The sequence below is a fragment of the Passer montanus genome, unplaced genomic scaffold (genome assembly GCF_014805655.1).
Source record: "Passer montanus isolate IOZ18808 unplaced genomic scaffold, ASM1480565v1 scaffold624, whole genome shotgun sequence".
In the NCBI taxonomy this organism is placed as follows: Eukaryota; Metazoa; Chordata; class Aves; order Passeriformes; family Passeridae; genus Passer; species Passer montanus.
The window spans coordinates 2,540-15,297 of record NW_024371305.1 but is presented as its reverse complement, the minus strand read 5'-3'; the positions used below and the strand labels follow the sequence as shown (position 1 = coordinate 15,297).

The window sequence follows — 12,758 nt, the reverse complement described above, 5'->3', positions numbered from 1 at the left end:
AAGGGTTTTTTCCACTTTCTCAAGCCCCACACTGGGCGCCACTAACTGTATTTGTCCTGGTTTAGGGCAAGTTTGGGAGATAACCCCCAAAGGGGCTTCTCTACAAAAGCAGATTCAATTGCCCCTCCCCCCTCTAACCGGTTCGGGAGAAAATATCTCCTTGGAGAAAAAGTGGAAAGAAACCTGTTTATTAAACAATAGAACCCAAACAATATTAAACAATAAAACTTCTCACTGCTCCAAAGAAAGCAAACTCAGAACAGTCCCCTCCCCGGGCTGCAGCTCGGCTCACTCGCTCTCTGGCCAGGCCCTGCGGGCTGGAAACGCCGCGGCCCAGGCCCGGCCAGGGGGCCACAGGTGGAGCTGCCGGTGCTCTGCTGGTTTTCTTCTCATCTGCTGGCATTTCTTTATTCACTCAAACCTTCTTCTCATTTGCTCATCCTTCGTTCCCTCTCAATTCTCAGCTGGGGAGGATCAGTGTTTTTACAGCTTCCCTTGTTTCAGTACCAAAGGGGTTAAAACCTCAGCCATGGTCTGCCTGCGGCTGGGCACCTCGCCCCCCACCACTTCATCTCCTGGCCATGGTGCCAGCACAAGATATCAAATTTCAAGCCAGCACAGTCTCTATCACTCTCTCCAGGGGAGGGCTGCCTGAAACATCCCAGGTCTCCTCCACCCTGCACCTTGCAGGGCTCTGGCCTCCCTCCCCACAGGCCGCATGGCCTCCCAGTCCCCCACCCAGATGCAGCTGGGCAAGGGGGAGGTCAGATCAACTCATCCCGGGACTCAAAAGAGAGGGTCCCTCTGGGAATCTTCTGCTTTTAACCCCTGTGTGTTCTCAGAGGCGTATCCAGGTCCCCAGTGGCCACACCAGGTACCAATTTTCAAATCTGGGCACTGATTGGTTTGACCACAACTTTCCCAGAAACTCACTTCCTGGTCAAACCACAACAAAATGTTAATTCCACCTTATTAATTCTCCAAACACAAACGCTTGAAAAGTCTGGGGCTGGGATTGGAACCAGCTGCTCCAAGGCTGTTCTCACAAAAAAGAGCTTAGAAAGCCTGGAGGTTCTTGGGGGTGTTTGAGTGTGGATATGACGGTCCGGTCAGAGACAGAGAAAGCAAGATAAGCTTTCCCATGAATTGGTCTGGGAACGTTTAGGGAGCTGGAGAGAAGGAATTGTAAACTATCCACAGGTGGTGTTTGGAATAAGTTGGCTTTTTTTCCATAAAATTGTTTAATGGAAGGTGTTTTATTAATTAGCCAGTCGTGTGAAATGTGTTGATTAAATGACCAATGAGGTCCACTTGTAGCAAACCAAACTATAAAATAAGACGATTGACTAAACGGGGGGCTTTTAGCCCTTAACTTTCTCATCTGAGTCTGTGTCATCTCTGACTCCATAGTGACATTTGGGGATCTGTGGGGGATATTGGGGATCCTTTCTGCACCTTGTGACCCAACAGGAGCTTCTCCAGTAAACTTTGCCTGAAGTTCCTGCTGTGCCTATGACAGGAAACCATGGGAGTGTCTGGGACATCCCGGCTCTTTGGCAACCTGAGCCTGCCCCAACTCAGCTGCAGCCGTTCCCTCCAGTGCTGTCCCTGGGCACCAGAGGGAAGAGATTCCCACAGCCCCAGCCAGGGACCCGCTTGACGCAGAAGGGAGACTCGCTCACCATATGATGATCTAGAAGTCTCGTCTTTATTCCCGAATCACCGATTATTATACACCCTTTAATTAGCTCATGCATAGTGCAAAATCCCAGCTCACCATTGGCTAATTAGTTATCAGCTATCTACGTGCTGTTTTGATATAACTACTTACTACTTTCCCAGGCTGTCCCGCTCCACCACCTGTCTCTGTGTATTTTTTCATCCGTGGGCCAAGGACACACAGTTTAATTGGAATGGCAACTCCCCTCATTCTCTATCTCGGTCAAATTAATCTCACTGTGACTTTTGGCTCGGAGCCAGCTTGTTACAAAGTTCTCAACACCCGCTCCCAAGGCTGTTGCCATGGCCAGCAGGGCTGGGACCAGCTGGGATGCTTGGTTTCCACAGGCCCGGTTTTACGAATAGGATTCCCCAATTTCCAGCTCCTGTAAAACCGCACTGCCGCTTGCTACCCTCCCGCCTTCCATAGAAAGCAAAAAATGCAAAGATTGAGGGATGGAATAAGAACAATTTATTGGTGACAGCAAAAAACAAACAGAAACAAAAACAATATTAATAACAGAAGGGATATAAAAAAGAGAAAACTACAACACAACTGACTGTCTATTCCCAGCCACAATTTCCTCCTGCCTGGAAAAGACACCCTTTTCCTCAGGGAGAGACTCCCTTTCCTGCCCCTGGCAATGACTTGAGGTGAGAGTGAATGTAATGACACAGCCATGGCCATACCCTCACGTTCTTTGATCCTACATCATGTCATTGGCAGGGGCAGGAAAAGGGACAAGTGTCTTCCCAGCATGAATTACAGGGAACATGGATCACCATGGCTCTTCCCAACATGGGTCCTCCAATGGGGAGATGAAGCTAGAGCAGTTCATTAACCTCTTTCTGCAGCTGGGGCATTTGCAGAGCTTCCCTTACCGGTGATTCGATTGGTGTTGGGTCAGGTCAGAGCTCTGGATGAATCTCTTCCCACACTGGGGACACTCATAGGGCCTCTCCCCAGTGTGGATGCGCCAGTGCCTGACGAGGGTGAAGTTGTGCTTGAAGCCCTACCTGCAGTCGGGGCAGCGGAAGGGCCTCTCCTCTTTGTGAATCCGCACATGCAGGAGGAGATTTGAGCTGGTCTGAAACCTCTTCTGACAGATGCGGCACTCGTAGGGCCTCTCCCCAGTGTGGATGTGCCGGTGGGTGATGAGTTGGGAATTGTGCTTGAAGCCCTTCCCACAGTCGGGGCAGAGGAAGGGTCTCTCATTGGTGTGAATCCTCTGGTGCATGAGGAGAGTGGAACGGGTCTGAAATCTCTTCTGACACTCAGGACATTCATAGGGCCTCTCCCCAGTGTGGATGCGTTGGTGGGTCACAAGGGTGGATCTGTAGCTGAAGCCCTTCCCACACTCCCCATACTCGTAGGCCCATTCCCCCGTGTGGATCCTCTGGTGACAGAACAGGGTGCTGCTCTGCCTGAAGCTCTGCCCACACTCCAAGCATTTGTAGGACTTCTCCCCATCATGAAGCTGCTCATGGACCACCAGCTCTGAACTCTGGCTGAAGCTCTGTCCACTTTCCTGGCACAGGGTGGGTCTTTCCACCTCAGAGCACCCTGGGCTGGGTTTGGAGCCCCTCTTCCTGTGGGATCTCTGTGTCTTTTGTTCCCTGTTGTATTACTGTGCCATGGAGCCACTCAAAATGGCCTCTTCCACAAGGTTCTGCCATGGAGATTTGTCGTCACTGGTCTCCATCCTCAGCTCCTTGTCTGAAGAAGGCAGGGCAATGAGAGGATGAGATTTGTCTCTGTACCACAAGGAAAGGGGAAGGAGATCCGTCCAGGGCTTCCCCAGTAGAACAGTGTGGGTTGCGGTGCTGTCCTGCAGCTGGGGGCCATGCGAGATAGCCCCTGGAGGGCGTTATCAGGGCTGAGTCATGGAAGAGATAAAGAAAACTGCCCCCCCTATTTATAACAGTTTGTCAAGATGGTCATGGAAAACATGCATTTGGTTACATCTTGCACTGCAACCTGAAACAGTGGGGTAATCCCTGCTGGGGGTGAACACCACCCACCTTACCCAAACTGGCTCAGGTGTAAAACCCCCACCCCGGGAAGGCCACGCACACAGGGGACAATGTCACACTTGCCCTGCCAGGGGAGGTCTCTGTCCCTGTCTCTCGCTCTCGCCCTTTTGTCTTTCTTTCCATCTCTCTCTACCTTGCATTTACTGTTCAAAAAAATCCACTTTGCATTTGGTCTCATTAGCACCTTAATTGGTGCAGAGGCATCTCTCTAACAATTGTCTTAACCAGATTGTGACATTATTTTGGCACACTGAGTTTAGGCACTGTTGTCTTTCCCCAAGTGCCTTTGACAACAGCATGGTTCCCTCCTCTGAGGAGTTTGTGGCTCTTTCCAGAGGAACCCTTGGAAACTTGGATGCAGCTTAATCTGAGCAATTTATGGGAAAACTGATGAGGAAAATGTCTGTTGTTGGTGGCCAGCGTAAAGAAGATATTTTGTTGTCCTTCCTTGAAAAGTTTGTTCAAATCACTGGAGGAAAGGGAGCAAATGATACCAGCAAGACTGACCAGGTTCATTCACCCCAAGGTGAGGAACACAAGGCTGCTGAAAGTCCCACAAGAAGCCCAGCTCAAGTAACTAAATTCCTGAATAACTCCTGAATTCACAGGCTTGGGGACTTTGCCCAATGTGAGAATCATTATTCTCTTTGTCCCTGTCACCTTTGTGACTTCTATACAGAGTTTCTCCGTCATTTTAATGATCTTTATTGATCCAAATTTTCATTTTTCTTTCATCAGAACCTGCTAGCATCTAAGCTGGAGCTGTAGAGGAAGCGATGAAACTTGGAATTGCCACAGAAGTGCTTATGTTGTCAGTTTATTCGTGTTTTGGATTTGTTTGCGTTTTCATTACATGTGACTTGTGGGAAAATCAAACATTCATCAAAGTATTTTATGCCTCAGTTAAGTTTGATTTCTGCCAAGTTTATTTTGTCCAGTGCCCAGGGGATGCTGGAGGGGTCTAGGTGCATCTGACTGTGGGGGATGCTTGGGAGGGGCATGGGAGGGTTGTCCCCAGACCATTCTCCAAGGGGTCTACATCATTCTCACTGCAGAGAATGCGTGGGGGGGGGGGGTCTCCCTCCCTCTCATCCTGTGCCAGGGGTTGTTCAGGGCAGTCTCTGTCCCTTTCAGCCCAGGGGATGCTCTGGGGTCTCTGTCCCCTCACCCTGGGGGATGCTAGAGGGGGTCTCCATCCCGCTGGCCTCAGGGAATGCTTGTGCAGGGCTGGGTACCAGGGTCTCTGTGTCCCTCTCACTGCTGAGGGTGCTCGGGGCTGGGGGGGCTCTCTGACCTTCTCATCCCTGGGGAGGCCGGGGGGGCGTCTCTGTCCCTCTCAGCCCTGGTGTGACCCTGCCCAAACATCATCGGGGTCAGAGGGACAGAGACACCCCCAAACCCCTAGAAGGGCTGAACCTGGGATTTGTTATGGGCTGAGGATTTAGGAAGGGGCAGGGGTTGGAGTTAGGGCTGAGATTTGGATTAAAACTGGGATTGGGGTTAAGGCTAGACATGGGATTGGCTTTAGGGCTGGGGTTGGGATTGCGTCTGGGGCTAGACGAGTCTGGGACTGGGATGAGATTAAATACGGAACTGTGAGTGTGTCTAAACGTGGAGTGAGATTGAGACCAGGATCAGGGTCAGGTTTGGGACTGAGCTCACCTGAGCGGGACGGAGGGGATGTCACTGCAGGATGTCCCTGGCATTGTCCCAGCCCTCCTCAGGCACCTCCAAACATAGGGGGCAGCTGGACACTCCAAGGTCGAGGTGCTCCCATGCAGCCCCTGGATACCAGGCGAGCATTCCCTGAGGGTAGCCCACTAACCCACCGTCCTGGATTGCCAAGCAGATTGTATTCTATTTGCCATCTGTATGGCAGTTGTCTTCTGTTAAGTGAGCAGTTTTCCTTATCTCTTCCACACCTAGTCCTTGCTCCAGGGAGACATCTGCTGATAACAGGCTATTGACTGTCACTTCATGACTGATAAGAACTACAGCATCCCATTGGGAGATGCGCCATCCAGAAGGGAGAGCCAAGCATTCTCCCCAGATATATAATCTTTAGTTTCTGGAACACCAGCATGGCTTTCTCCACTGGATTTTCCAGAGGAACAGCAGCTACCTCGTCCATGGGATGGTCAGAGGAAGACTACACCTTTCTACAGGATCCCTGCTCCAACAGAACCACACCTGACACTCCAGAAGGAGTGCAGCCACCATTCCAATTGGATTGCTACCAACACCCTGAGCAACAGGATGTCAAGTCATGTTCTGACTCTGTCAGTGTTGTCTTGCTTTACTGCATTGTTTATTTTATCTTTTTATTTGTTTCCCTAATAAAAAGCTGTTATTCCTGCTCCCATATTTTTGCCTGAGAGCCCCTTAATTTCAAATTTATAACAATTCAGAGGGAGTGGGTTTACATTTTACATTTTAGGAGAGGCTCCTGCCTTCCTTAGCAGACACCTGTCTTTCCAAACCAAGACAGGGAGTGACATCAATCTCTGCTTAATAACTGGTTTTGCTTTCATACAGTTACTTTGCAATCACTTCCTAGTACATGATACAATATGATATGAGATATGATATGATATATAATATGTTGCAGCTCTAATACCTAGGAGTAAATTTTTCTGATTAAGATAATATTGTCTAATCATTACCATAATCAATAATATATTTTTGTAGAAATATCTCTGGTTTGCCATCCTTAATCCTGTGGGACAAATTCTACAAAGGTTTCATTCCACCTTCATAATTCCTTACATACTAAATCTTGAAAGTCTGGGACTGGGATTGGATACATCTGCTCCAAGGCTCCTCTCACAAGAAGGAGCTTAGAAAGCTTGGAAGTCCTTGCAGGTGTTTGGGGATATTGGGGGTCCAATTTACTGCCCAATTAACAGAAGATAACTGCCCTATCTGTCACAGATGGCAAATAGAATACACACATTATCTTTCAAGCCGGAACAACAGGATTTCAAATTAATAAAATGTAACTTAACATTGCTCAAATCTAACAATAATGAAGCTTAACTTTGCTTAATCTTATTAACAGTGAATTTGCATTAAATTAAACATCACAGAATCAAAAATTAATATCCTTAAAAGTTATGCATACAACAAAATTTAACTTATTCGGATGCTGTTAATGGGAAAAGGCACTGAAAAGTTGAACAATCTGTGATTGAAATAACAGCATGAAGGATTTACTGGAGGGATTCAAAGAATGTAATAAGTACGTCATGATTTTATGTAAATTAGTTTTGAGAGAAGCCCATGGTAGCCACAAATTTTATGCAAGCATGAATTTGCTAAGATTTTTTAAAGTGCAGTTTTCCTGAAAGAAACAACAATGTGGAATTTGGCAAACTGCCCAGCAAATCAGAAGCTTCTTGAAATTGTATTTAGTGTAATTCCAGATGGTCAATTTACCAGCATTTCTGTTAAAGAACCTCCGGCCAGTGCTGTGGTGGGGGGGCCTGGCGGAGCCGCGTCGGGGGCTCGGGGGAACCGCACCGGGAGCAGCCGAGCCACGCACCCCAAACCACCCGCGGTTCCCCCTCCTGCCCCAGAGCCTGTGAATGTGCCTCTGTGCCAGAGGGAAGGGGCAGGAGATCTCCCCAGTGCATCCCCAGTAGGACGGCATTGGCAGTGGGGTTGTCCTGCAGCTGGGGGCCATGCTGGGCTGGGAGATGGAGCAGGAGAGAGGGGGAAAGGGGCACTGACTTCCTCCTCACCTGCCTGGATATCTCGGGGCATCTTTCTCTTCCTTGCAGCCTTCTCCTCCATTGGGCCAAGATTTGGGAATGGGAAATCCTGGTTTGGGGAAAAACAAGGGATGAGCACAGTGAGGCTGAAGGTCTTCTGCCCAAATCCATCTCTAGAAGTCACCTGCTGTCCAGAAAAACCTTCAGAAAGCACAAGTGAATAAAAAAAAGCCACCAGGAGTGTCCTATTTCCAGTCTCATCCCTCGGGGGTTCTGGTGGTCCCCCCTCTCCAGGGTCTTGCTTAGGAATGCTGGGGGGTTTTGGGGTGCTAGGGTCACCCTCTCCAGCCTCCACCCTATCCAGCCACTTGGGGCTCCCCCTCTCCCCACTGCCCTGTACTGGTTTAGGGCAGATTTGGGAGAGAACCTTCAAAGTGGTTTCTCCTAGAAAGCAAATTCAAGTGGCTCCTCCCCCAACCAGATCTGGAAAACATCTCCTTGGAGAAAAGTGGAAAAAATCTGGTTATTTAACAAGCAAAGTATTCCCCAGCCAGCAAGAATTGACCAATATTACACAATAAAACCTCTTGTCGCTCCAAAAGAGATGACAAACTGAGAAAGTCCCTCCGTGGGCTGTAGCTCGGCTCACTCAGTCTCTTATCAGTTTCCCCGGCATTGGAAATGCCATGGACCAGGTTCAGCCCGGTGGGCCACAGTTACGAACTGTCAGTGACCTTCTGGGTGTTCTATCCAGAGCAGGTTTAAACAGCTCCAAAGAAAAAGAAAAATCACAGTCCAGGAAACTTAGCTGCCTCAGTGAGCTAAAAACTAACTAAAAGCAAAGGAGAGCCCTGTCCTGCCATCTGTCTGTCCAGGAGCTGAAATGTTGAGGAGTGAGTTTAGTTTCTAAAACAAACTGGTCACTTCTTCCTTCCTCCCTTCACTCTCAGAACGAGCCTTAAGGTGCAGAACTCATTTCTGGGCTAAACAGACAAATGGGGGCATGACCATGATCCCAGGTTCAGCCCCTCTGGAGTTTTGGGGGTGTCTCTGTCCCTCTGACCCCGATGATGTTTGGGCAGGGTCACACCAGGGCTGAGAGGGACAGAGACGCCCCCGGCCTCCCCAGGGATGAGAAGATCAGAGAGCCCCCCCAGCCCCGAGCACGCTCAGCAGTGAGAGGGACACGGAGCCCCTGGTCCCCGGCCCTGCACAAGCATTCCCTGAGGCCAGCGGGATGGAGACCCCCCGAGCATCCCCCAGGGCAAGGGGACAGATACCCCCTCTAGCATCCCCCAGGGCGAGGGCACAGACACTGCCCTGAGCACCCCCTTGGCATGAGGGTGAGAGGGAGGGAAACCCCCCAGGCATTCCCTGGGGTGAGAATAACGTAGACCCCCTGGGGAATGTCCTGGGGTGACAGGGACACCCCCTGGAGGACAAGGACACCCCCTCAAGAACAGCCTGGGGTGAGAGGGACAACCCCCCCCAAGCCCTTCCCAAGCATCCCCCAGGGTGAGAGGCACAGAGATCCCTCCAGCATCCCCTGGGCACTGGACAAAATAAACTTGGCAGAAATCAAACTGCAATCTGCATAAATCATTTTGATGAATATTTGATTTTCTCACAAGTCACATGTAAGGAAAACACAAATAAATCCCAAACTTAATAAACCAACAATAGAACCACTTCTGAGGCAATTCCAAGTTTCATCGGTTCCTCTACAGCTCCAACTCAGCCGCTGGAAGGTTCTGTAAAAAAATAAAAATAAAAATAAAATTTAAAAAAAAAAAGGTGAAAATTTGACCCAATACAGATTATTGAAAGGAAGGAAAAAGAGAGGGCTTCAGTCACAGCAATGGTTCATCCTGGCCACACTTGGCATCAACAGCTTTCTTTGGCAGTGTGAGGACAGGGATGTTGTGCCACTGAAGGAGCAAAACCGATTCCCAGGGCTGCTCCTACAGCAACCAGGAGCCAGTTGGATAGCAGCACTGCCTGGAGCAGACAGTGTTTGTGCTGAGCTGCAGAGGAGCTGAGCCCAAGAGCTGTTGGCCAAGGCCAAGGCCCAAGGAGCATTTCTCAGCTGGCAGGGCGGCCTGAGAAGGGGAGGGGGGAATGCAGCAGCACAGGGCCCATGGAACCAAGGGACTATTGTGACACTGTGGGGCCCTGTGAGACCAAGGGACTATTGTGACACTGTGGGCCCCTGGAACCAAGGGACCATTGTGACACTTGGGGCCCTGTGACACCAAGGGACAATTGTGACACTGTGGGGCCCTGTGAGACCAAGGGACCATTGTGACACTGTGGGGTGTCATGGAATCATGGAGGGCACTGTGACATTGCTGGGCCTCATAGAACCAAGGGGACTGTACTGTCGCTGTGTGACTCCATGGAATGTAGGGATCCTTTTACTACTCTGAGGCCCCATCAGACCAAGGGGCCATTGTGACACCACTGGGCTTCATGGAACTGTGGAGACCCCTGTGACACTTTGGGGTGTCATGGAACCATTGGAGGCCATTGTGACACTGTGAGACTCCAAGGAGCCAAAGGCCCATTGTGACTTTGCAAGGCCTCATGGAACCATGAAGACACCACTAAGACACTTCACAGCTTCATGGAACCAAGGGGCCATTGTGACACTGAGGAGACTCATGGGATCATGGAGAATATTGTGACACTATGAGGCCCCATGGAAGCAGTGAGACCACTGTAGCCCTGGGAGTCCCCACAGAACCAAGAGGTTGTGTGATACTCTGGGGCCTTGTGAAACCAAGAGGCCTTTGTGAGGCAGGGCTGGAACCAAAGGTCCATTGTGACATTGTGGGGCCTTGTGTTATCAGTGGTCCATTGTGACATTGTGGGGCCTTGTGTTATCAGTGGTCCATTGTGACTTTGTGGAGCCAAAGGAGACCATTGTGACACTGCAGCGCTGCATGGAACCAAAGCTCCAGGGTTTCACAGAGGGGCCTCGTGTCATCAGTGGTCCATTGTGGCACTGTGGAGCCAAAGAAGACCATTGTGACACAGCAAACCCCCAGGGTCCAAAGGCCCATTGTGATACATCAGGGCTCATGGAACAGAGGAGTCACGTGTCATTGTGGGCCCTGGGGAGCCACAGAGACCATTGTGACACTGCAAGTCCTCATGGAATTGCTGGGACCATTGTGACAATGCGGGGCCTTCTGGGACCTAGGGTCCATTGTGACACTTAATGGCCCCATAAAAGCAAGGCAACACAGAACAGGTCTGGCTGGTTTGGCCTCCCATGGACTGCCTTACTGGTCCAGCTGACCTTGGCATGCTGAGGGTCTCTTCTCATCTCCTGCTGAAACACTGAGGCTCCATGCTTTCCTTCCCAATGGAAAAGAACTGTCCTTCTCCCGCAGGCACACATGGCCAGAAGTGGGATTTCACCTCCAAATTTCCTTATATCCAGGGATTATTTCCACAGGAATATTGCCAGGACAACTCTGGCTGGCAATGGTTTCAGGGTCACTTCCCATCTGTCTCCAAAAGCATGGGAAAGGCTCCTGGCTTTCCTTCCTGTGGAAGACGTGTCCTGCTTCTCCAGGCACCCGTGGCTAAGATTGGGCTTCCACCTCCAAAATTCCATAAATCCAAAGACTGCTCTCAGACAAAATCTGTCATTGCTGAAAAATCTGACTGGCTTTGGCCTAGTGAGATTCTCACCTGCCTTCCAAACACTGGGGCTCTGTGCTTTTATTCCTATGGAAAAGAACTGTCCTTGACATCCAGGTGCCCATGGACAAAATTAGGATTTCACCTCCCACATTGCTAGTTGTGAGAGACTGGAGGACATTGTTGGCTCTAAAAATTTCATGTGTGCTGAAGGAAGGGGCAGGTCCAGCCTTGCCCTGCCCTGGAACCCCAGCACTGCCCTGCCCTGCAACCCCAATCCCCCCAGAGCCTCTATCCCAGCCCAGCAGTGCCTGCCAGTCCCTGGCACAGCACAGGCAATGCTCCACAGCCACCTCTGGAGCCCCCAGCCCAGTTCCTGAGTGACCAAATGAGCCCAAGTCCCACCTGGGGAAGGGCCCAAGAAGACCAAGGGGTATTGAAGGCTGACCACAAGGCAAGCACACATCTTGACCCTACCTCCTCTTGGAATTTCCATCTAAACACCACTGGAATCCAGGAGTTTGTATCTGTGTATGTGCTTCTATGTATTTTTTTCGTCTTTCTCTCTTTCTAATTGCCTCTTCTTGCAAATTTTGAGTAACTTGAAATTGAACAGGCTTCAAGTTTGTGAAGTTGAATGCACCAAGTTAATGCTCTGAAAAGTGTTTTTTGTTGATTGAATGTTGTCTTAAACATTTTGCTGAATTTCTCTGATATTCTAAGCTTCCCAGTAAAGGCTGTTTTGTTCTTTCGAGCTCCTCCAAATCTCTTATTGGTATTTCCCCAGTACATCCAACTCAGAGTACACAAACAATTGTAATTCCTTTTAAATATCTCCTTGAGAGAGTTGTTTAGTGGATGGGAGTTAGGGTTTGTCTGTCCTGCTTGACACAGCCCAGGCAGGGCTTTCCCAGCCACATTCCACACTCCATTTCCCAGATGGAGCGCTGGTGCCTCTGAGTTCTGCTGGCCCTGCCCCAGGGACCCTCTCCTTGTCTGCCCATTCCCCCACGGTCTCTGGGCAGGGATGGCCTCCGTGGGGGCTGCTGACATCCTCAGCAACTTGGAGGCTGCTGCTGGATTTCACTGCTCCAGAGGCTGTTCAGCCTTCAGCTCTTCAGTGCAGGAATTCAGTGTCCCAGGGCTCATTAACATTCAGAACACCTTAACAAGCCAAGCCTCTGGGAATAATTTGATTTCCATTTTCAAATGTTTTGTGGTTGATTAGAAAGATTGGAACCAAGGGTCCCTGGTGACACTGCAGGATCTTGTGTGACCAGGGCTCCATTGTGACACTGCAGCACCAAGGAATTTCCTGTGGCACTCTGAGGCCTCATGGAATCAAGAAGCCACAGTGACCCTGCAGGGCCTTGTAGAACCATGCAGAGTGGTGGGAAAGACCAGGACCTTGTGTCATGGTGGGTCCATCCTGACACTGCAGGGCCCCATGGAACCAAGGGGCCAGTGCTGCTCCTGAGGAACTAATGGAATGAAGGAAACATGTTTGAGACCTTGGTGGCCCTTAGGACCAAGAGGCCATTGTGACACTGTGGAACCAAGGAGAGCATTGCTGCACTGCCAGACCTCGTGGAACCAAGGATCCATTGGGACATTGAAGGGCCTTGGGGGACCACAGCGCCACTGTGA

At 50.1% G+C, this 12,758-nt stretch overlaps 1 pseudogene; it reads right to left on the bottom strand.

The window, feature by feature from the left end:
• Positions 1–2,597: 2,597 nt before the first annotated feature.
• LOC120511156 lies at positions 2,598–7,636 on the bottom strand (annotated as a pseudogene).
• Positions 7,637–12,758: the final 5,122 nt, after the last annotated feature.